Here is a 22752-nt window from a genome sequence, read left to right as displayed (position 1 = left end):
GATCACCACATCTTCAGATTTACAAAAAGTGGAAAGAAATTAAAATTTCAAATGGACTTCAAAGAAGATTAATTATTTTATATCCATGTCAGATCAAATAGCCAAACAGAGGAATATGCTCTAACTGGGAATTCACCTTGCAATCTCATCAGGAAGGGATTTGGGGGTATTATGAAGTCATGCAACCTTCATCTTGGGACCCAGGGAAGTGCTGGATTAAGGTTTCAAAGTGATGGATGCATAAGAAGAGACACAGCTATTACTGTAAAGCCGTGGTTAGGGTCTAGGAGGAGTACTTTTACAATACTAATCACCTCTGGACACAGATGTTATTTCCTCAGAAAGGGTGTCACAGTGTCACAGCAAAGCACCCATTCCATTAGATCTCAAGAAGATAAATTTTAATGAGGAAAAGATAAAAACAAACAGATCTTGGTCACACATGGAAAAATAGTTAAATAAAAATTTAAAGTATCAAGATAAAAAATCACAACAGGCTTAATGTGAAAAGGGAAGGCACATGTTAGTGAGCAAGGAATTTCAAACTAAGCGTATTCAAGTCAAAGAGGAAGATGGAAAGGAACTCAATCTCCAGTTAAAAAATAATTGTAGGCCAAGAGGACAATTCTTTTTCACATAAAAACTATTTCCTAGGACAGGGAGAAAAAAAGACTATCAGGGCTCCTCAAACAAGCCTGAGATTTACCAATGAGTTTTATGTCCTTTCTTTCCAAATGCAGATACTCTGGCTAGATTTAAAAGATAATACAGTTAGGTTTGGAAATGAGATAAATGTAGAACACATATTGACAACTCAGAAATAGCCTTAAGAGTTCCATTCAAAACAAACTTCCTACACTTTTTTCATATTCATTTTTTTAAAACATAAATGTCTAGGTCAAATTTGGAATTTCTGCATGAAATCAAATCATTAGCCTTAAAGAGCTATCTGTCCCATCATCAAATGTATGAGAAAATGAGAGTGAAAATTACCTGATTAAAAGCGCTCAGTGTTTTGCATTTCAATTCAATGTTATCCATCTTGAGTAGGCAGACATCTTAAGATAATTAACATCGGTGGTTTTGAACAAAGACAAAATTTTTTGGTGAACCTGAGTTGGGGCTTTTGAGAACACATATCACTAAAACATTTGTTCCATTAATTTCTCATAATACATGGAAGTTGAAATAAAAGGTTTTCTGATATTTGAAATATTTATGCACCCTTGTACATAGATATAATTTAGCAGTCTATTGAAAAAAAAAAGGCTATCTCCCATCTAGTTGTAAGTTGCTCTGAAAACTATGTGTCATATATATACATAACTCTTGATATTTCTAAGACATTTTAGACCTTAATGCTCAGTATGGAAATAAACCTCCTATTTATTTCCCAAGAAGTTGTTAAAATAAATTATAGTGAACATTTGTCAGGTATTTTACAATTTGCCATATTACAGATGAGGAAGCTGAAGGTCAGAAGGAATGAAGACTATTACACAGCTAGTGAGTAAATACAAAGCCAGAGCTCCATCCCTGTTCATCTAACACTAGAACTCATGCTTTCCTCATTACATGACACTGGAGATACCTGCAAGTTCAGTTATCAGGAAAGATTCATAGTAGAGATTACTGAAAAAGTAAACAAGAGTTATAAGACACTTTGAGGGAAAGTTTGCAGAGCACCTCAAAAGCAATGGAGGAAAAGTGAAACACAAGCCAGGCAATTATCAACCAATGGTACCTGCATTCCTATATAGCTTCCAAAGTGATTCATATACATTATGGTTTTATAGCAACACATTGGGACAAGGCTGATATAATTAGTCCTGTCTTTTTGCAGAAACTCAGTCTCTAGACTTCAAAGTGACAGCTGAAATTGGAATTGGAATTTTCTCCTCCTAGGGCAGTTTTCTTCTGCCACTGCAAGTGTAGTTTTCAAAATATGGCCCCCATCTCTGAAAGCAGTGTGCTGCTTATGGCCGCAAAATGTTTACAGGGCCTTGTTTTAGAACATCTTACTGTATAAGTGCTTATTCATTTCTTATGGAGTAAAACTAAGTGACTGATGAGGTCTTCAAATTTGTTGCTGCTGTGCTTGTAATACTGTTCTTTATCCACTGGGAAGTATGAATTTATGGACATAGTTAAAAAGAGTTTGCCTGTTTATCAATGTTTAGGAAACAATCCACCACACACCTCATAAGTGGTCAAAAAAGGCTCAAATTAATCCCTCTCTGCTATGTTCCTTCTCAATGGCCAGGGGCCTCTTGCTGCACGATCTGTCTGTGTTGCTGCTATCCTGATAGCTCCTCACTTACTTATTATTGCCAGAAATGAATGATAATGAATCTTAGAAAATGGTAGTGGGAGAGCTGGGGACAGGAGGACCCCCTACATCAAAGTGCTGGAAAGGTACAGCCAATGCCAAATTATACAATAGGCACAAATTTGCAATCGGAAAATCTATAGAGAAGCTGTCGTTTCGGTATATTTAAATCTTATTATTATTTCTTTTTTTTTAGTTTAATGCTATTTCCATGTTGAAGGGCATTGAGAAGGGAAGCATTGCAATTGTTTTATTGCCTGTGCCTCCAGAGGCCTTCATGTGCCCTAAAGACATGAAGGCACAGTTTTTAGTTAAGTCACAGGTGAGAAACTGGGAGGTGTCTGCACAGATTTTATGCTTCTTTCAGCTGTTGTAAGGAAATGCAGCTCTCAAACAATTCTCCACCATAAGTTTTCGCTATAGGTGATTAAAAATAGACAGAGAGGAGAGAAGGATATAGTTGCAGTTTGCAGGACATAAAAAATGCACATGCTGCTAAATTGTGCAAGCCACAGGGAACACTTCTCACAGGTGTTCTCTGCAGAGCTTACTCATTTGCCTCCAAGTGCAATCCAAGGTGTTGACTTGAGCCTTTAAGAACCCCTCTCCCTTGCTCTGCACTTTAGGAGCCTGGAGATACCAAGACTTATCTGAGCTCAGTAGCAACCACACTGTTCCCAATTTGGAAGTGTAGGGCACTGGAAGCTGGGTGTTTTTCTCATGGAAGACTTTTGCCTCTGGAATTTCCTGCCTGTGCCAGTCTGCCAGAACCCCACCTTACTGACCTTCAGGGACTCTTGAAAGGCTTGTTTTCAATATAATCTTCACTGATGAGGAGAGACCTTAAGACCACACTTTTGTAAAATACAACTTAAGCAATTACCATAGCTCATGTTCTTCCAGGTTATAATGGTTTAATTTTGGTGCTGGCTTCCTGTAAGCAATTTCAAAGAGGGTACAATTTTCAGAATAAACATTCCAAACAGGAGTCTGTTCTTAGTAATGAGTAAGTGAGAATGCCTACCTGGATGTGAAGATATTTCGAATTCTAAAAATATAAAAACTATCTGTCAGATTAATGTGCCATCTCACGCTGCTGCCCCAGGTGTGCTAGTGCCTGCAATAACCCTAAATTCCAAGGTGAGTAATCAACACAACCTGCCCCTTTAGAAAGCTCTAGGATGGTGTGCATGTGTGTTTGTCAAATTTCAACTGCCTCCCCGCCCCCCAACAACACGGGCTTTGGCTGGAATTTAAGATATTTACTCTGGACTATTATGCCAAGACATTAACAGCTGCTGGCTTAATTATTGATGGAGTTACTGTCAATCATGTGAGAAGAGAATCAAGGAATAATATTTTAAAACCATGGGGTCAAAAAAAAATGTCGTAAAACACAGCTCTCTTGTCATTTCTCTTGAACTTCTCTAGCCAAAAAAAGTAATCTCAGAAGACTACTCTTCTAAAATTCTTTTCCTCTCCCCTTAAATGTTTTCCTTCCAAGCGCTCTCCTTTTCAGAACCCGGCACTTTGGCTATTTGCACTATTTTCACAAAATGCCCTACATCAGGGGAATTGATGACATGTTTTAGGTTTGAAAACTTAAGCACGGGAAAGAAATTCAGAGGAGCAAAGAGCCTCCCATGCAGGAGCCCTTTAGATCTGAAGGGAGGCTGCGATGCCCTTAGCTCTGCGGGCCTTTCCGGCTCAGTCAAAAATGCCGAGGCTGCTTCCGTGTGGTCTTCGAGTAAAGAGCAGGTCAAAAAGGAAAAACAAGTAGTTGTTCTGACAATCTCCAAGAAGAGAGTTTCACTCTGGCTTGACTAATATTTGAAAGATCCGCCCCATCGCGGCGCTGGACATCCCGGTTTTGGGACCTCTGAGGTTGCCAATAATTTTTTCACGGCCGGGGGCCGCGAGGCCGAGGACCGCGAGGACCCCCTGGTCTGGACGGAGTTTCTCTCCCTCGCCGTGCGCGCACGCCTGGAAAGGCGGGATTTAAAGGCGGCGATGCTGCGGGAGACTCTGCAGCGTAAACGAGCCCCAGAACGGTCCTGCCTCATTCATCCCACTGTGTGTGTCTCTCAAGTCCCTGCCTGGTAAACCGTCGCCAGCGTAGGCGCGCGGGAGAGGCGTTGTCGGGTCCGTCCCCGGGGGTCCACCGCCAGGCCAGACGCGGGGCGGCTGCGGGGCCTGGCCCGAGCGCCCCGGCCGGGCGCGCCCCGCGGGCTCCAGGCACACGCCCCTCACCTGGGCGAGGCAGGGCGCGCAGGCGCTCAGCGCAGGGGCCGCGGCGGGAGCCTCAGCCCCACGCCAGCCGAAGTCGGACAGTTCTGGGGCCGCGCAGGGCCGAGCTGTTGCCGCCGCCGCCGCCGCGCCGCCACCTCCCGGGCTGCAGCAGACCGCGGGAGAGCGTCTGCGCGAAGCCCCAGCGCAGCCCCGGAGGGACCGCCGCCGCCGCCGCCGCCCGAGCGCAAGCAACAGCTTCCCGGCTGGAGGAGCCACTGCCCCACGCGCCGGCGGCCCGCGCGCCGAGGTAAGCTCCAGTCGCCCAGCCCAGTCGGGTCCGGCGCCCCCGGCACCGGCGCCGCCTTCTCGCCGACCCCCGTCCGGCCCCGTGGGGCAAGCAGGCACCTGGGAGCGCCGCCCGCGGGAAGGGCCGCCGGAGCCCCCCTCCCGATAGAGTTTGCACTTCGTCCCGCCGTCCCACTTGTAGAGGAGGACGCCCGGCCGCCTCTTGCCCCGGCTGTGGGCTGAGGCTCCTGTGAGCCCCTGGAGTTCGGACTAGGTCGTGGAAACCAGAGGAGTGGAGGCGTCTCTAGTGGGGGCTGATGGGCTCCGATTTCCCCCAAAAGGAGGGGAGGATGGGGAAAGGGAGAGGATGAGGAGCAGAGCACCCCTCCGTGGTTAGCCGCAGTGCCTCCGCCACCTGCACTGGGACATTTGGGGCTGGACGTTTCTCCCTTCAATACAGGGAAATGGGTAGTTTGGGGACAGAGGTGTGGGAGGAAGATAGCAGTTGAAGCTTGGGATCCCGACAGAGTTCTACAGCTGAATGAAGGTGAAACGGGGGCGGTGAGGCAGAAAGAAGGTCCCCAAAGTTTGCACTTGCTGGGAGCCCGGAGGTCGGGTGGGGGCGAAGCTCGGTTACGAAGCACTGGGTGAAGGTGTCAGTGGTATGGGAGGACACTTTGGAACTGCGGAAGGGACAGGGAAAAGGGGAGGGGGAGGACCATCTGCTTCGCCACTGTTATTTGCGGGGGCCCGTGGCGAGAAGGGAGAGCTGGCAGGACGATGCTTCCCTAGGCTCTGGAGGACATACAGTTTTTACCGTGAACCTAGATTGAGGGAGAGATGTTGGGGTCCTTCAAGAAAAAATACATTGCCTTCAAGCCCCCTACCCCCATGCATACAAAATAAACACAGGTTTGGAATGCACTCAAAAGTTTTTGGATTAGGGAACGGCATCTTCATTTTCTTCATCTTCATTCAGAGATGTGGTTTGCAGTTCTCATTGGTTTTGCTTTGCTCAAGAACATCACACCAAGGTGAATGAAAACTTTGTATGTAGCAGAAGATGCTCAAATAAAACATTTGTGTAACAGGGCCCAGCCTAAAGCTTGGAAACTGCCAGCTTCAGAACGGTTCATGGAACTGTAAAGAAATGCATTCGTCAAATTAAAAATAAGGCTTTTCACAAAGTCACAAACATAAGCTATGTTTTAGATACAAGATAAAGTTAAAGGTTTTGGCTTGAAAGGGCACCCTTAAATATTTCAAGGCCCCGTTCCTCCGGTTTTCACAGTCCTTTCATCTTATTTTGATGCCATATGTGCAATGAGTATGTGCCACCGTTTCTCTGTAATAGATGAATGCCCTTAGAATGCAAATACGCATTGCAAGTTCTATTTTCACATGAAGTTTTTAAGGTGGAAAAAAGGTTTATTTGGTCAAAGTGTTGTAGTTCAAATTTTATATTTCCATAAATCAAGTATTTGTGGATTTATAATTTACACTCCTACTCATTTCCAAAAGTGATTTGAGGAAGCTTGGAATGAAAACCACAAATCAAATAGCTATTCTTGTAGATCTCCTTGACCTCTCTTGGATGCATTTGTAGTAAAATGCTTTTGAGAAGGTGAATTCTCCTAACAAAGGAAAAATTATTGTCCTCTCTGGAATCATCCTAGTGATATAAATGTTTTGCAGTATAATTCCTTCTGTACTTCATTTGCATTGTATTATTTCATATTATGCAAGTAATGATTTCTTTAGAGAAATTTAATAACCACTCAGTAGCATTTATATTAAAGAAAATAATGTTAATATTTTACAGCATTATACCAGTACACAGATTCACATAGCAAAAAAGAGAACAGTGAACTTAAGGTATCCTTCTTGAACTGAGGCAGAAAGGAAACCAAGGGAGGTGTCTCTTCTACAGGCAAATCAGAGAGGGAGCTGTCATTAGTACTTGTCACCCAAACATGGCCAATTAGTGAGCCCTGTCAGCAGTAAGAGGATAACTTTATATAGTGTAACTATTATATGAAGATCCATCAAAATATATCAGGTGTTCTCAGCGTTCTTTTTCTCAAGCTAGTGACCTGGCTCGGAGAAAAGAAAAATCTTGCAAAACAAATATTAACTCCAAAAGGTGAAATATGTACATAGATGATGCTCTGTGGAGCACCCCCCATGGAAGAGCCAAGAATCTTAAATCCTTGGACTGCCTCCCTCCTTTTAGATTTTCTTCTTCCTGCTGAGTTTGAAGATATCATTGCTTAGTTTTTAACAGGAAGAATTTATATTAAAAAAAAAAAAAAGACCAACGCGCTTACCTCTCACAGGAGTGACTGCTTGATTTGTGAAAATCTTTGTTCACAGAAATGAAGAGCAGAATTGGCTTTCTGCTGTGCCTATAAAATCCCATGTCTTCAAAGATCTAAAGAACAACGAGCGTGTTTGTCCCAGTTTCCTACTGCTTTTTATTTGCTTCTCGGTTTTTATTGTGACCCTTTCCTCTCCCCGACTTCACTATATTTTACCACCTCCCTGACTCCTGTCTCTGTTTCTCCTGCAACTCAATATGGTCTTTTTAATCCTGTCTTTTTCTTCTTTTTTTCTTCTGCATATTTTTCTTGATCTTGGCTATATTGATGATCTCCTTTTTGCATGTGACTTTTTATTCGGTGGTGTCCTCTTATTAGTGCTGGATTATTTTCCTAAAGCGGCATCCCTATCTCCACTTTCTCTCCAAAATTTCAAATTGACATTTGAACCACTTATGAGATGGGTTTGTGTTACCTTTGGGTGCTTCAGATCTGTCAGGTCTAAATTCTAATCAGCATCTTTCTCCTTATATGAGCAGAAGTGACTATCATTTTCTGTATTTCTCACAGTCACCCAGAACCTTTCCAATGTATTTACTTGCCATATTTATTTGCTTGTCACAGACAAACCCTGTGGACTCTATCTCCACAATGCCTCATGATAACCGCTTCTCCACCTTTTTATTCACATGGTGAATGTCTTTGTTCAGACTCTTCGTATCTCTTTCTGGAGATGCCATGATGTCTTCCTGACTAGTTTTTCCCATCTCCAGTCTCTCTCATTTTCAATCTCTTTTACATTAGGTTTGCACAATAAGCTCCTTCAAACAGAGTGGCGCTCAGTCACTGGCTAGTAAACTTTTCCCCAGTGTCCTACCAAATGACATGTAAAGCTCTCCTCTGACATTTAAGAGACTTGGCAGTCCAACCCCAAAGTAGCTCCACATTTTTAACTTTAATCTCAGATTCTTTCATTCATTCATTCATTCATTCATTTGTAATTTATTCATTCATTTGTAATTTATTCAATGACCTACGAACCAGCACAGCTGTAGGTCATGACTGTAGAAGCACCTTGTGTATTGGCTCAGTGATATGCTTCAAATTTTATTTTTCAGTGGTGGAATCCACTGCTAAAATATAATCTTATGGTTGAAATGGGGCTCGGCAATCCCACTGGCTTCCCCTCCCTACCCTCAGTCTCTGGAGCATGTCATAGAATCATGAGTCTTCTGGAAGCATTTTGAGAACCACTGCTCTAGGCTGAAGACAGTGTTCCCTCAACACACAGCAGACTTCCGAGTTCTGCATCTTTGTTTCTGCTCTTTCTCTGCCTGCAACAGACCCTCCCACTTCCCCATAACCATTTCTACCTGTCAGAGAGCCAGTGCAATTGCTACATGCCTCTTGCTCTCCCTCTAAACTTCAGCTTCTGCTCTTCCAAACCCTGTTACACTTTGCTTGAGCCCCCTTTGGAGCACAAGTCACGGTCTACTTCATAAATATGTGTGCTTTCTACCTTCTCCCCTAAAGCCATAAGGCCAAGCATGTCTAGCCTGAGGCCTTCATTTCCTGAAAACCCCAGCTCAGGGCCTGGCTTCTCATAGGACAGTGACAAATAATTTAATTAGATTGAAATCTACCTAGTTCTTTAGTCCTACCTTCTGCCTATAATAGTTGTTTGTTTTTTAACCCCTTGATTTGGTTCTTATAGTAGAGCCAGTGCTTGGCAAACTTGAATATGCGTCTAAATCAGGAGGGGATCTAATTAATTAATTTTTTTGTCTTTTTATGGCTGCTCCAGGGGCATATGGAGGTTCCCAGTCCAGGGGGCAAATGAGAGGTATAGCCTCTGGCCTAAACCACAGCCACAGCAACACAGGATCCGAGCTGCGTCTGTGACCTACACCACAGCTCATGGGCAATGACGGATCCTTAACCCATTAAGCGAGGCCAGGGATTGAACCTGCATCCTCATGGATGCTAGTCAGATTAGTTTCTGCTGAGCTATGGCAGGAACTCCCAGGAGGGGATCTAATTAAAATGTAGATTCTGATTCAGCAGATTTGGCAAGGGGCCCAAGAGACTGCATTTCTAACAGGTTTCCAGGTGATACTGAAAGAGTTGATCCTGGAACCACATTTTGAGTAGCAAGATAGTAGGCGATACTTGCCAGGTCTGAGAATTTCTGGCAGCTGCTGCCTCTTTGTCAGGTGGTTTTCCTGTAGTCAGTGTTTGCTTCAATATTACTTTATTTTGAAAGTACGTTAGGCTTCATCATGCTTCCCAAAGCTGAATGGAAGGTGCCATTATTCCCTTGCATTTTTCCCTTATTTTGTTGATAAAGTATTACAATGGCTGGTTCTCCCTATTTTCTTTTCTTTTTTTTCTTTTGCTTCATTCTCTTTCTTCTCATTTCCCCATTATTTTCAGATAGTAGTGGTTCTCCCTCTCTACTAGGATTTTTTTTTTTTTTCTGTCCTTTGCTCTCTCCAGTTCTCACAATTCTCTTGGAGACCTTGGCTGACTCCCCACCCCAACTGTTTTTCTTCTGCTTCCAAATTTTTTCTGTGAAAGGTGCACTGAAACAGGGTGCTAGAGACCAGCTCTCCTTCTGTCTTCACTATTCATCCGAGGTTTGGACAAAGCTGTTTCTTTTATGGACTCCTCACTTGTGTATGGAGAGTGTGGGTCACAGCTTCTTGAGTCTGCTTTAGCACCGGATGTCACCTGTGCCAGAGGAGCAGGTTGGGGGAGGAAACAAGGATACTCTGGTGATGCTGGTGTTGGTGTGTGCACACATCTAGTGTTTCTGTCCCACATATACAATGTGAAATTGTGTTGTTCTCTTGCTACTCAGAGAAAGACCCTCTTTCTTAAGAAAACAGCTACTCCTTGGCATCCGCTAATCCAGTTGTTTTCAACCCTGGATTCAAACTAAAATCATGTCATGAGTCTTTGAAAGATACAGTGGCAATCTTGGCCCCTCTCAAGGGAATGATTTAATTTATCAGTGTTTTTTTAAAAAAAATCTCACCAAGTGATTCCATTCTGCAGCCTGGATGGAGAACTGCAGGATCTGGTCTGTGAAGGCAGTGGGAGGTTCTGCTAAGAACATAGCATTGTGCTGAATCAAACAGGGGCTTTGCTACTCATCAGCTCTGAGAGCTTGGGGATGCAACCTAAGTTCTTAAGGCCTTGATTTCCGTGTCTGTGAAGAGGGTTGACTTGGTTGTTGTGAAGAATACGTGAGAGGCAGAGATGCAGCAATGTGTGTATTGTGGTCATTTATCATGATGATTATTCTATTACATTTTATCTCCCCTGAATCACTAAAGAGTCCTCTTGCCTTGGCAGTTAACACTCCTCACCCCCATTCAGCTTCAAGATATTCCACATAGTGTAATCACTTTGAAAGGAAATTTATGAGCATAGTTTTCGGAAGTCAGTGAAAAAATACAGAAGGAATATTTATTAATAAAAACCAATCACCCTTTTATTTTTGATCCATTTGGTGCCACATCAACTCTTTGATCTTATAAATAGCAGGGATGAATTAAAATACAGATAAAGTGATACAAAAAGATGACCAGGCTTTCATACCTACTTCATGAAAAATGACTTAGCTCTTTAATAAGACAGTTCTATCATCAACAAATAGAAAGCATTTAAATTCATGGGTCTGAGAGAGCATTTTATTTTGGAAATAAATATGAATGTGCTAAGCGTTTACATTGCCGAGTTTATAATGGGAAATGAAATTTAAAAATAAAAAAAGCACACAGAGAGATCTTGTCCAATGCAGGCTAAAGCTAGTCAACTTTTTCTTCTCTTTTTGGCTGAGATTCTGGAGTAGCCATTATGCTGTTATGCTATCAGCAAATCAAACAGAGTAAATAAAAGGTGTGTTCAGGTCCAGTGGGCCTGGTAAGGACCTATCATGAATATCAGGGGTTGTTATGCTGATGGACTTTGCATTTGAAAGAGCTGCAGATGGGTACAACTTGTCATCTTTTCCTCTTGGAATAAAATGTTTTATTTCTGCATTATTTGCTTTTTGATCAGGAAGTATTTTCAATCAAATCTTCACTTTCCATTTTGTTCCTGTACGTTTTAAAATAACATGATTAACTTTGACGAAGGAGACAAGAGCATAAAATGGGAAAAAGACAGTCTTTTCAGCAAGTATTGCTGGGAAACCTGGACAGCTGAATGCAAATCAATAAAACTAGAACACACCCTCACATCATGCACAAAAATAAACTCAAAATGGCTTAACGACTTAAATATAAGACAAGACACCATCAAAATCCTAGAAGAAAACATAGGCAAAACACTCTCTGACATCAACATCATGAATATTTTCTCAGGTCAGTCTCCCAAAGCAGCAGAAATAAGAGCAAAAATAAACCCATGGGACCTAATCAAACTGACAGGCTTTTGCACAGCAAAGGAAACCAAAAAGAAAACAAAAAGACAACTTACAGAATGGCAGAAAATAGTTTCAAATGATGCAACTGAAAAGGGCTTAATCTCTAAAATATACAAGCAACTTATACAACTCAACAGCAAAAAAGCCAACCACCCACTTGAAAAATGCGCAAAAGACCTGAATAGACATTTTTCCAAGGAAGATGTACAGATGGCCAGCAAACACATGAAAACATGCTCAACATCCCTGATTATTAGAGAAATGCAAAGCAATACTATCATGAGATGCCGGAGTCCAGCTCCAGCAGCCAGGGTGTTCCTGTGGGGATGGACGGTGTTGGCGAATGCACATGGAGACAGCCTCTTTGTCCCTTCTTTCAGGGCACTGGACTGCTTGAATTTTATTAACGTAGGTAGCAGTTTATATAGATAGCTTAATTGTAACTTAAATCACAGTGCTTAGATCATATTTTTAAAGGTTAAACTTTTAGATTACATGGTACAGTAGATATACATTGTGTTCTAAGGATTTTAATTAAAACCAACAGATACAATACATCATGCAAAACTATAATGGGTACAGAACATCATGTGGAAAAAACATATAAAAATAAGAAGTTTTGGTACAAAGCATCTTGTGGTTACTACCTATTATTATGTTAAGTTAATCATTAACAGCCAGAAGGTCACAGACATAAGAATCTGACATTAACAAAGTTCATTTTTAGATTAAGACCTAGGGTAAAAACTTCAAAGTATTATAGCAAGGGGACAGAATAAGAAATTATTTTTTATTTCTAAATCAACCAATTTATTAAAACTTAAAAGCTTCCCAGGAAATTAAAAACAAGATTTATAATTATTATGTTTTTTAACATGAATAATGCATATCTATTTTCAATCTATTGTGTACTCCAAAATACCTACCTTGAGGACCTATTGTTACTTATAACAAACTAATGAATATAATTTCTTACTTTAACTAAATTAGATTTGAATGGGGGGAATTCTACCAGGGTGAAACTCTTATTGTTTCATTATTACTTCAATTTACTGAGTCACAAATCAATACAGGAAAATAAAATAAAAAACAAATAACAGGAGAGACTGAATTATCCAAGAAAAAGTTTCCATTCTTGAGCTGCTAAGCAGCCTCTTCGTTTTGTTGTTGTTAGGGCAGCAGGTGAGCCTTATTGTCTCTAGGGCCTGTCCTTGGAATTGCGCCATATAGGCAGGCATTTCCTTGTTCAGGAATCTGCCCTCGGAATTGCACTATTCAGACAGGACTTGATCAGGAGCTAGCCCTCGAAATTGTACTGTTCAGGCAAGCTCCCTTGCTCAGCTCCTTGTATCTTCTTGGCTCCCTGCAATGAGATACCACTTCACACCAGTCAGAATGGCCATCATTAATAAGTCCACAAATAACAAATGCTGGAGGGGGTGTGGAGAAAAGGGAATCCTTCTGCACTGTTGGTGGGAATGTAAGCTGGCACAACAACTATGGAGAACAGTATGGAGTTATCTTAGAAAACTATACATAGAACTACCACATGACCCAGCAATCCCACTCTTGGGCATATATCCACACACAACTTTCCTTAAAAAAGACACATGCACCTGCATGTTCATTGCAGCTCTATTCACAAGAGCCAAGACATGGAAACAACCCAAATGTCCATTAACAGATGAGTGGATTAAGAAAGACGTGGTATATATACACAATGGAATACTACTCAGCCATAAAAAAGAATGAACTAATGCCATTTGCAGCAACATGGATGAAACTAGAGACTCATCCTGGGTGAATTAAGTCAGAAAGACAAAGACAAATACCATATGGTATCACTTATATCTGGAATTTAATATAAGGCACAAATGAAGCTTTCCACAGAAAAGAAAACCATTGACTTGGAGAATAGACTTGTGGTTGCCAAGGGAGAGGGGGAGGGGGAGGGAGTGGGGTGGTTGGGGAGCTTGGGTTAATAGATGCAAACTATTGCCTTTGCAATGGATTAGCAATGAAATCCTGCTGTGTAGCCCTGGGAACTATGATGGAGCATGATAATGTGCTAAAAAAGAATGTGTACATGTATGTGTAACTGGGTCTCTATGCTGTACAGTAGAAAAAAAATTGTATTGGGGAAATAACTATGAAAATAATAATAATAATAGTAATAAAGATAAAATAACATGATTAAGAAGAAACTATGACATTTTAAAACTAACTTTTGAGCTATACACTAAGGCCCATTGTGAGAGACAAATAGCTAATTCTTTTAAATCTTTGCTTTAATATACTCATGTTAAGGTTGTGTAAAATTCTACAGAGAGCTGTGATTTTTGATGTGTCTTAGTTAAAGTGATTGGTCTGATGGTTAGACTATTACACATGGTATTGGTATTTAGAGTCTACAAGCCTGGACTCTTGGTCAGCTTATATTGTTTGCAAATCAGAGTTCAGATTCTGCTTCATCTCAGGCTTATTAGATTGCTATTTCTGTGAAATATTAGTAAGGAATATGGAAATGGCTACTATTCAGTCAGAGAAAATCACTGTGTCATTTAAGGTTAAAAGGGATTTCTATGCAATATCCTCTTTGATAAATTATAAAAGTGAGACCTATAGAATCTAGGATATTTAATATTTGAGACGAGCAAAGTTAAACATTGCAAACAAGGGTAGAAAATTTCTGCGGATATTAACACCAGAATTTTAAACTTAGTATAAAAATTGAGTGGACTCTATGATGTCCTTTGATTTGGTACTTTAGAGGTGGGAAATCTTTCCCTCACAGACTTAGGGAGAGGTATTTATTACCTTATATGTTATGAAAATTATGATGTTGAAAATAAGAATACAAAGCATACAATGCTATTGTTTGTATACAAGTCAATATCCCTGTATATAAGCACAGGTATTTTGATTTAATATATATGAAGTATTTTTACTTTAATCAGTTGGTCATTGTACATGTCTGAAATAATATCTGGAGAGACTAATAATTAAATGCATCTCATTTCCTGTGTGTGCTGCACTACGAAAGGTGGGAAGTAATAGAGCCTAACGGTTGAGTTCAGGCTCTGAGGTCAAACTTTATAGATGCAAATTCCAGCTCCTCCACTCATTAGCTGTGTGACTTTGATCAAGTTAATTAACCTTTCTGTGCCTTGGTGTCTCAAGTATAAGAGACAATAAGAGAAATTTTAATGGGGTTGTTGTCAGGTAAAATAAGATAATGCACATAACATGCTTAGCAAAGTCCTTGGCTACAGAACTGCCTGAAGTCCTACAGTACTCATAAAGGTAGCCATTATATACATTAGACAGGTTAATAACTAGTATCAAATACCTCATAAATACACTGATTCCTTTGCCATGAGAGCTTTTACAACTCTGATTTTTGAGCCTACTTTTTGAATCTTTGTATTTTTAAATTCTATATCTTTGTTTTCTTGTCTACCTTTCCTTGTTGACTTTAGGAGAACAATGAAATGGAAGGGAGAACAGAGACGGGATTGTAAACACTCTTAAGAACTCTTGAAAATCTGTAACCGCATGTTGTGCAGGCAAGTTTTTAATAACAAAATACATAGCCTGGTTTGGAAAGACCAAGTGGCTTAAAATGCAGCTTCTCCTTGAAGTGCTTTGTGAACTTGGTATGCATGTGTAAACCTGGCATGTTTGGCAGTGACCCAACTCAGAGAGCCGTCCAGGTAGGGGAGCCAGCTTATGTAACCAGGGTCTGTGTAACCAGGGCAGACTCATTCAAGGACAGTCTCTTCTCAGGCACCTGAGTTGTAGTTGAATAGTCACCTGGATCCTCTTGGGTTTGCAGGCATTTATTTTTACACCGTAACTGGATTTTCTAGTAGGATTTTTTTTTTTTTTTTCCTCTCTCAGGGCATGAGGAAGTTCCTGGGTCAGGCAGGGATCAAGCTCATGCCACAGCAGTGACAACACTGGATCCTTAACCTGCTGAGCCACAAGGGAACTTCATGAATTTAGACAACAAAATACTTATCAAGGAAAAGACATAATTGATGAACTGTATACAGGATTACCAAAGAGTTTAAATCTGTATATACCTAATTACTACATGTATGGTTCTCAAGGTTTTTTTTTTTTAATGATTTTTATTTTTTCCTTATAGCCGGTTTATAGTGTTCTGTCAATTTTCCACTGTGCAGCAAAGTGACCCAGTCACACATACATAAATACATTCTTTTTCTCACTTTATCTTCCATCATCCTCCATCATAAGTGACTAGATATAGTTCCCAGTGCTATACAGCAAGAGGTTCTCAAAGGTTAGTCTCACTTCCATAGTCATAAAAGTGTCAGGACTCAGTGTGTTAGGTAAAATCTAGTTTTGTTCCTCTTTTGTGTAGCCTTCTCTTTGTGTCCTAGGCCACCAGGCTGGTCCTAAAACCTCTCTAGTACAGTGATTCTTGGAATTTATCACGTGAAAGAATCTTTGGAGAGCTTGCAAAAAATGCATATTCCTGGAATTCATCCTTGAAGTTTCTGACTCAGTAGGTTTGAGGTAGGATCCAGGAATCTAAATATTTCATAAGAATCCCAGTTGATTCACATACCACACGTGGAAATTAGGACTAGTTCTCTAGAGTAGCACTCCTTTCAATGCGGAATGCACATCAGAGACATTGAGGTTCTTGGTCAGGTCCAGGGACATGTGGGTAGCTCTGTCCCTCTATACTGCCTTAACTCCAGGACCCTCCTTCCTTAGCGGCTCTGAGTCATCCACATGGAGTCTGTCCTGTGTGAATGCTAGAGAACCAGGCTGTGTTCTCTCATTGACTACCCACTGGCCCCTACCCACACGTTTTCATCCATCATGATTCCCCATGGCAGTGTGGACCCCTGGCCTCCTGCCTCGGTATCCCTCTGAGCTCACTTGTAATATTCAGATGCTAGGGTCCAAACCTAACACTATAGAGTTGAAAAGGAAGTGGTAGGCGGTAGGTCTTTGAGCCAGAATTCTCCCCCCAGTTCCCCAGATGGTAATCATGCCTTGATGGAGTTTTCTAGGCCATGCTCTCTGGAGCTTCAGACAAGCCCCATGATTGTGGTAACCACCTCGCCTGTAGGAACAGGATGGCTGGTACAGAGACCACCGTGATGACTGAATGTCAGCAGTGTCTCTGCTCTCCCACATCTCCTGGCTTCTCCCTTCTCTGCCTCCTGGGATCAGCATTTCTCCTGTCCTTGTGGTTTTCTGGTGGGAAACACAGGCTCCTTTCTCTCTGGTCTCTTCGTGTCTTCCCTTTTCCGCAGCTGCCAAGTAGAGGCCCAGATAACGATGCCAAGTGTGCAGATGTGATGGCGCCTGTTCACTGCTGCTGCCCTGGCAGAGGCACCCTTGTAAGCCCTTTCACATCCTTGAAATCTTCCTTGCTTCCCTGTGTGTGTGGTTTACATAAGCAAGGTTTAAATTTGTCAAGAAGTTCACAGGTTCTCAGATCTGTTGTCTTTACTCCTATATTGCATTGGAAAAGGAACAGTATAACCTACTCGTGGCTGGCCTGGGGAAAAGGCAACCTTGTCTTTAGATATATTTGATTTCTTGAAAACATGTTTTTGAATGATCAAGGATTATAGCAAGAAAAGTTATTTACTGTGCATGGGTAATAATTCTAAGTCTCAAGGTATGTACTTCAAGAGACCCATTTAAAAATGCAAATTATGGAATGTTTTAGTGTTGCTATAAAATAATGAAAAAAAGTGACATCGAAAAGGATTAGGTATAATATAAACAACTCTATCACTGATTGTTTTAAAAGTCAGTGATAGTGTTCTGTCTTGTTAAATAACCCTTTGTTATCTATGAAAAGTCCTCATTCTACGATCATGTTATGATGGCACCCTGCTGTTCAGCCTGTCTCAGCCCTCCTAGATGTCAACTTCTTTTTTTGACATTAAAGAAGGCTTACCGGTAACCGAAGGGAATGAGGGTTGGTGAAGGTGGGTGATGGGCAAAAAGTATACCTACCTGGAAAGTTATATCACCAATCAAATTAGATGTGAGAGGGAATGATGCATATGGGAGATAGCAGTGTCAGACCTTATGGATTTTCTCAAGAGGTGTTACTGGTCGGACCCATACAAGTTTGTTTTCTAACATCAGGAAAAAAAAATTAAAAGGCAACATCTGAACTGTTCCATTGGGCTAATAAGGGTGGCTGTTTGAGAGGCCCTCCATGGAATTGGTTTTTAAGTCTCTTGGGCATATGCCTAGTTGGGAAGGTGGTACCACTGCAACGGTCTCTCAGACTAGCCCACTTCTTTATTTCTTTCAAGCCTTACTGTGATACGAGGAGCATGATTTCAGCATTGGTTGAAGCACTCTATGTAGCCCAGAATGAAGAAAGACACAAAGCAGAATCCCTGTGTGTCACTGCAGCCCCATGGCTGCTGTTTCTTAACCTCCTTGAGCAGCAGGATGTGCCGTACGGCTGGTCCCAGATTAGATGACTTTGAGCAGACATGGCAGCTGCCTGCAAACGCTAGAAGGTATGGCATGTGTACAGAGTAGATTGATTTTTCAGAAGTTCCAGCAGGTACAGCCAGATCCAGTGGGTGGGATTGTAGGGAGGCAGATTTCAACTCAGTATGGGAAAGAACTTTCTAATGATTCAAACTGTCCAGTAATGGCCTTGAAGTTTCATGCTTGCTCCAGGTGACAGTATGCCATAGATGAAAGGATCAGCCACCAAAAACAACATAGAAGGAATTCTGGCACTGAGTGGACACCCGAAGAGGTTGATCATTATAATTGGGGCCCTTCTTGATACTACGGATAAAATAATTTGACTGTAGGCAGGGGAGGGGGCCTTATAGGAAAAAAAGTAGATGAGATGTTTCTAGACTTCTTAAAAGGAGAAAGAATAATTGCTTCAGATTTTTAGTATCTTTCCAGCTTTTATGCACTTTACACTTATGGAGCATCTACTATGTGCCAGAACATTACTTCATTTAAGAGCCAAAATGCACAAATCCCATTGTGTCCCCTCCTAGCCAGAATTCTGCAGTTGTTTTCCTGTCCCTCACCCAGGGTCAAGCTGTACGGTCATCTTCAGTGACTTCCCACAGGCTGCCTGTGTACCCATCATACCTGAGCTAAACTCCTTGGCAATCTTTTTATGTTCCTATATTGCTTTTTCTGTGTTTCTCTCATGTTGCTTGCAATATTAGGTCATCACGATCAGTGCGTATTGATTGTATTGATTTTTTTTCCTCACTAGACTGTAAGCTCTTTGAGAACTGACCCCTTGACTTATTCATCTAGTAGTTAATGACTATCAGAGCATCTGAAAATAGCAAATTCTAACACTTGTTGAACTGAGCATTTGATTACTCCTCTTCTTACACCCCTTTCCTAAAAGAAATACTTAGGATGACTTTTAACCTCAAGTTAAAGAGCTGAAAGAAAAAATACAAGAATATTCTTTCTTCTCCTGACCCTGCCTTTCCAATCCTAATCACATCCTAATTACCCATCCCATTCAGTCTATTTCAGGGGAAGGGTGGAAGGTACTAAGGAGAATGAGGCAGAAAAAAAATCCCCAAAATTAGAGAAGGGAAAAATCACCTCTTGTGTTACTCCCACGAAGGAGTAACACAAGATTTATGGCCTTCAGCAGCACTAGTAGGATGAGGAGAAAATCCTGCTCCTGTTGTTAACTTGTTGTGTGACCCAGAACTGGTCCTGTGACCACCTCACTGTTTCTTCTCAGTGAAATGAAAAGTTCGTCCAGACAATTTTTGTGGGCTCATTCAGGTCTGATATACTGTAACTCGTAGTCTCTTTTCCCTTCCAAGATTTCCTGGAGTTATTTTCCTCTATGTAGTATTCTTCTGGATCACCAAGAATCCAGGAAGAGGCGAATGAAAAACAATGTTGGGAAGTGACATTAGGATAAAACTGTGTTTGTGACCAGACACATCTGGAGTGAGTTCCTGCCTATGGCCTTGGGAAAATCATAAATATCTCCAAGCTGAAGATTCATCCCCTGTAAAATGGGCATGCTCTTCTGTATCTCATAGGATTGCAAGGATTCAGTGAGATAATGGAACAGTGCTTGTCCTGTACCAGAAGCAGAATGAGCACTCAGAAGATGATAGGTGCTCTTATTTGGAAATAGTTCTTTCTCTTTCTTTCCTCCCCTTTTCTCTAGCCCCTGAAAGATACCCCTGTACAAGTCTGGAAGAGGTTGCCTTGGCATGGTTTGTGTGTGTGTGTGTGTGTGTGTGTGTGTGTATGCCCTTCAGCACCATTTCTCTTCTATCTGGCATTAGTAGAGAATGGTCAAGATCCCTTCCTGCTGAGGCAACCTGCTCCCATATGTAAAATGGCCAAAAGAAGAACCCATTTCACAATGATTGAGAATATTTTTATTTTAGCATTTGCATGGAAGATGTGAATGTTGCTGAGGAGACACTGAAGTGGGTGTGGGGTCACCTATCCTAATGTCATATATAATATCATGCCTGAATCAAGATTCTTTGATTTGAAAAAGCTGTGACTGAGCAACAGTGACACAGCAGCTCCTGAGTCTGACAATAAAGACATCGTATAAAAATTTATGAAGTTCGGGTTGTAAAGAACAAACTGCACATACTGAGTAGTAGCATTTCTTATTAAAATAATTTTATCTTTAAATTCATTGTCTCCATGTCACCCGTAATAGAAGCCCGTACTATAGCTAGATACAACAGCCTGTAAACTTTTATATGGGCTTTTGAAAGGGGATGATAGTTTTACGAGAGATGATTTTCTCATCTCACCAAATTAGATTATTTGAGATAGCGTCCCTGGATGTAAAATTTCAATTCTGAGTAAATCTGGACCTCAGAGACTCTGCGCAGCCTGCTAGCAGAGTGGAAATGGAGCATAATAAATCTGCCCTGAGCCCATTTCTCTCCACACAGCTCCATAATTCATTCTTTGTGTGGTACCCATGGCCACTTTTTCACGGCTAATCAGTCTGCATCCAGGCTGACTCCTCTCAAGTGCAGTGCCTCCTCCTTGGTCCAGATCGCACCTCTCGGCATGCTGAGCCACTTACAGGCTTCTTTGTAAGAGCTGTGTGCCATCATGGACCCTGGATCTAAGATGTTCCTAATCACATGGCAGGCAGTTACTCTGGCTATAGGGTGGCCTATTTGTTGCAGTGTGCCTTAAAACAGATGGGGTAAAATAGATAACAGCGTCTCTAGAGGATGCCTGTTGGCCCAGTGACTATTTCAGTTAATCTTTCCTGATTCTCCTCTGAAGGGACAGAGGAGAGGGGATGAGCTACTAAAGTCACAAGTTTCCTTATTCTAGTCCCTTCCTCTTCATCTGCAAGGAATGCCTCTCCATTGCTTCCGTGGCATTTCTCTCTTTCCTCTGGTTCGATGTTGCATTAGTCCAGTGGCACCACCACCATCTGCTGCCACAGAACCAAGAGTAGCCATAGACGACTTTTAAGAAGTTTGAGGAAAAACAAGAGTATAGGAAAATTTCATCCAAGGTGGAGTAGAGGCAGTCATACTGAACTGGGAATTAAATACATCATTTCCAGTCCTGTTTTCACCCTTCATTATTTTTTATGATACTGGGCAAGGAGATTATTTTTACCAGTCCTCACTTTTGTCAAGTGTGAAACAAGCAGGTAGCAATAGGTACCTTTTAGGAAGGAAAATTCTATAAATTAGGAATTACACAGACATGGAAAAATAATCTTCTTGTTTGCCCTGTAATTTAATAACTTAGTGTCATTAGACTATGTTAATGGAACCTGGGACTTTGGAGGAAGAGTTTTCAAGAGGATTGTTCCGCCCTGCAGGGTGTAGGCCAGCAGCTACTCAGAAATAACTGTGTAGAAGGCTGGGTTCGCAGCTGTAGCTCGGTTAAAGGGCAGGCACGTCAAGCAGCAGTCTGATGGAGAATGTAGGAGGGGAATGCTCAGGAAACTGACACAATCAGTGGCATCCAGCATGTTGGTTTCCAGAAGGAAGACTTATCTTTATGTCTTTCAGTGATTTTAAAGACTGTTAATTGAGGAGCTCCTTAAACTTTTTTTGAGTGCCTTCACTTGAATTTATTCTTTCAGCTTCTCTTCAACTCTCGAATTTCCTGAGAACCTCTATTTCTTTTGTTTTTCACTTATATACACATTTTTTTTCAGTTTTTTTTCACTATAGGTTATGACAAGATATTGAATGTCATTCCCTGTATTATACAGTAATCTTGGTTGCTTATCTATTTCTTGCCGAGTTTTATAGAGGAGGAAACTGAAGCCCTGAGAAAAGTATAAAGTGGCCCAGTCCAGTGTGGCAGGGCAGGACACGGTCTATCCTGGGTCTCCCCAAGGACAGTGGGCACCTAGGTTAGCCCATGGACCAGCAGCATCAGCATCACCTGGAAGCTTGTTAGAGCTGCAGAATCTCACCACCTCAGACCTACTGAATCCGAACCTTCATTTTAAACCTCTAGGTGTTTCAGAGTTCCCGTTGTGGCACAGTGGAAATGAATCTGACTAGGAACCATGAGGTTGCAGGTTCGATCCCTGGCCTTGCTTAGTGGGTTGGGGATCCGGCATTGCCATGAGCTGTGGTGTAGGTTGCAGACACGGTTCGGATCCTGCATTGCTGTGGCTGTGGTGTAAACCAGCAACTGTAGCTCTGATGGGACCCCTAACCCAGGAACCTCCGTATGCCGCAGGTGTAGCCTTAAAAGGACAAAAGTCCCCCCCCCAAAAACAAACAAACAAACAAACAAAACCCACCTCTAGGTGTTTCATTTGCACTTTAAAGTCTGAGAAGGACAGTAGTGAAATGGAGCCTCCCTCCTCCACTTAAAGGTTGTGTGACTGCACTGCATGCTTCTGACATAGGCTGAGACCCTGTGTGTGGGTTCATGGAGGAGTGGATGATTTCATTCTTGCATTCCTTAGGAGGTCTCTAGGATCCCCAAATAGGGAAACTCTTGCCAGTTCCCTAGTGTGACCATCTGAAAGGGTCATTTTTGCATGTGTTGCTTTGTACATGCAAGCCCAGAAAATGGAACAAAGGCTGTAAATCTTTAAAAATACGATGTAAAAAATATGATGCCTGTGATCTATACAGTTCTCTTATGTAAGAGGCAGATGTGACATG

At 41.7% G+C, this 22752-nt stretch overlaps 1 protein-coding gene across 4 annotated transcripts in view; it reads left to right on the top strand.

Moving 5' to 3' along the window:
• ZNF385B (zinc finger protein 385B) overlaps positions 3991 to 22752 on the top strand; it is a 427166-nt gene continuing 408404 nt past the window's right edge. For 3 of the 4 annotated variants that reach the window (XM_021075638.1, XM_013984310.2, XM_013984309.2), the window contains exon 1: positions 4770 to 4865. The gene's annotated coding sequence lies outside the window, so the exon portion shown is untranslated. Of the gene's footprint in view, positions 4866 to 22752 lie in introns of all 4 variants that reach the window. The other variant, XM_021075640.1, reaches the window with a different exon arrangement.

The sequence above is a fragment of the Sus scrofa genome, chromosome 15, assembly GCF_000003025.6.
Source record: "Sus scrofa isolate TJ Tabasco breed Duroc chromosome 15, Sscrofa11.1, whole genome shotgun sequence".
In the NCBI taxonomy this organism is placed as follows: domain Eukaryota; kingdom Metazoa; phylum Chordata; class Mammalia; order Artiodactyla; family Suidae; genus Sus; species Sus scrofa.
This window is presented reverse-complemented; position numbering and strand designations above follow the sequence as displayed.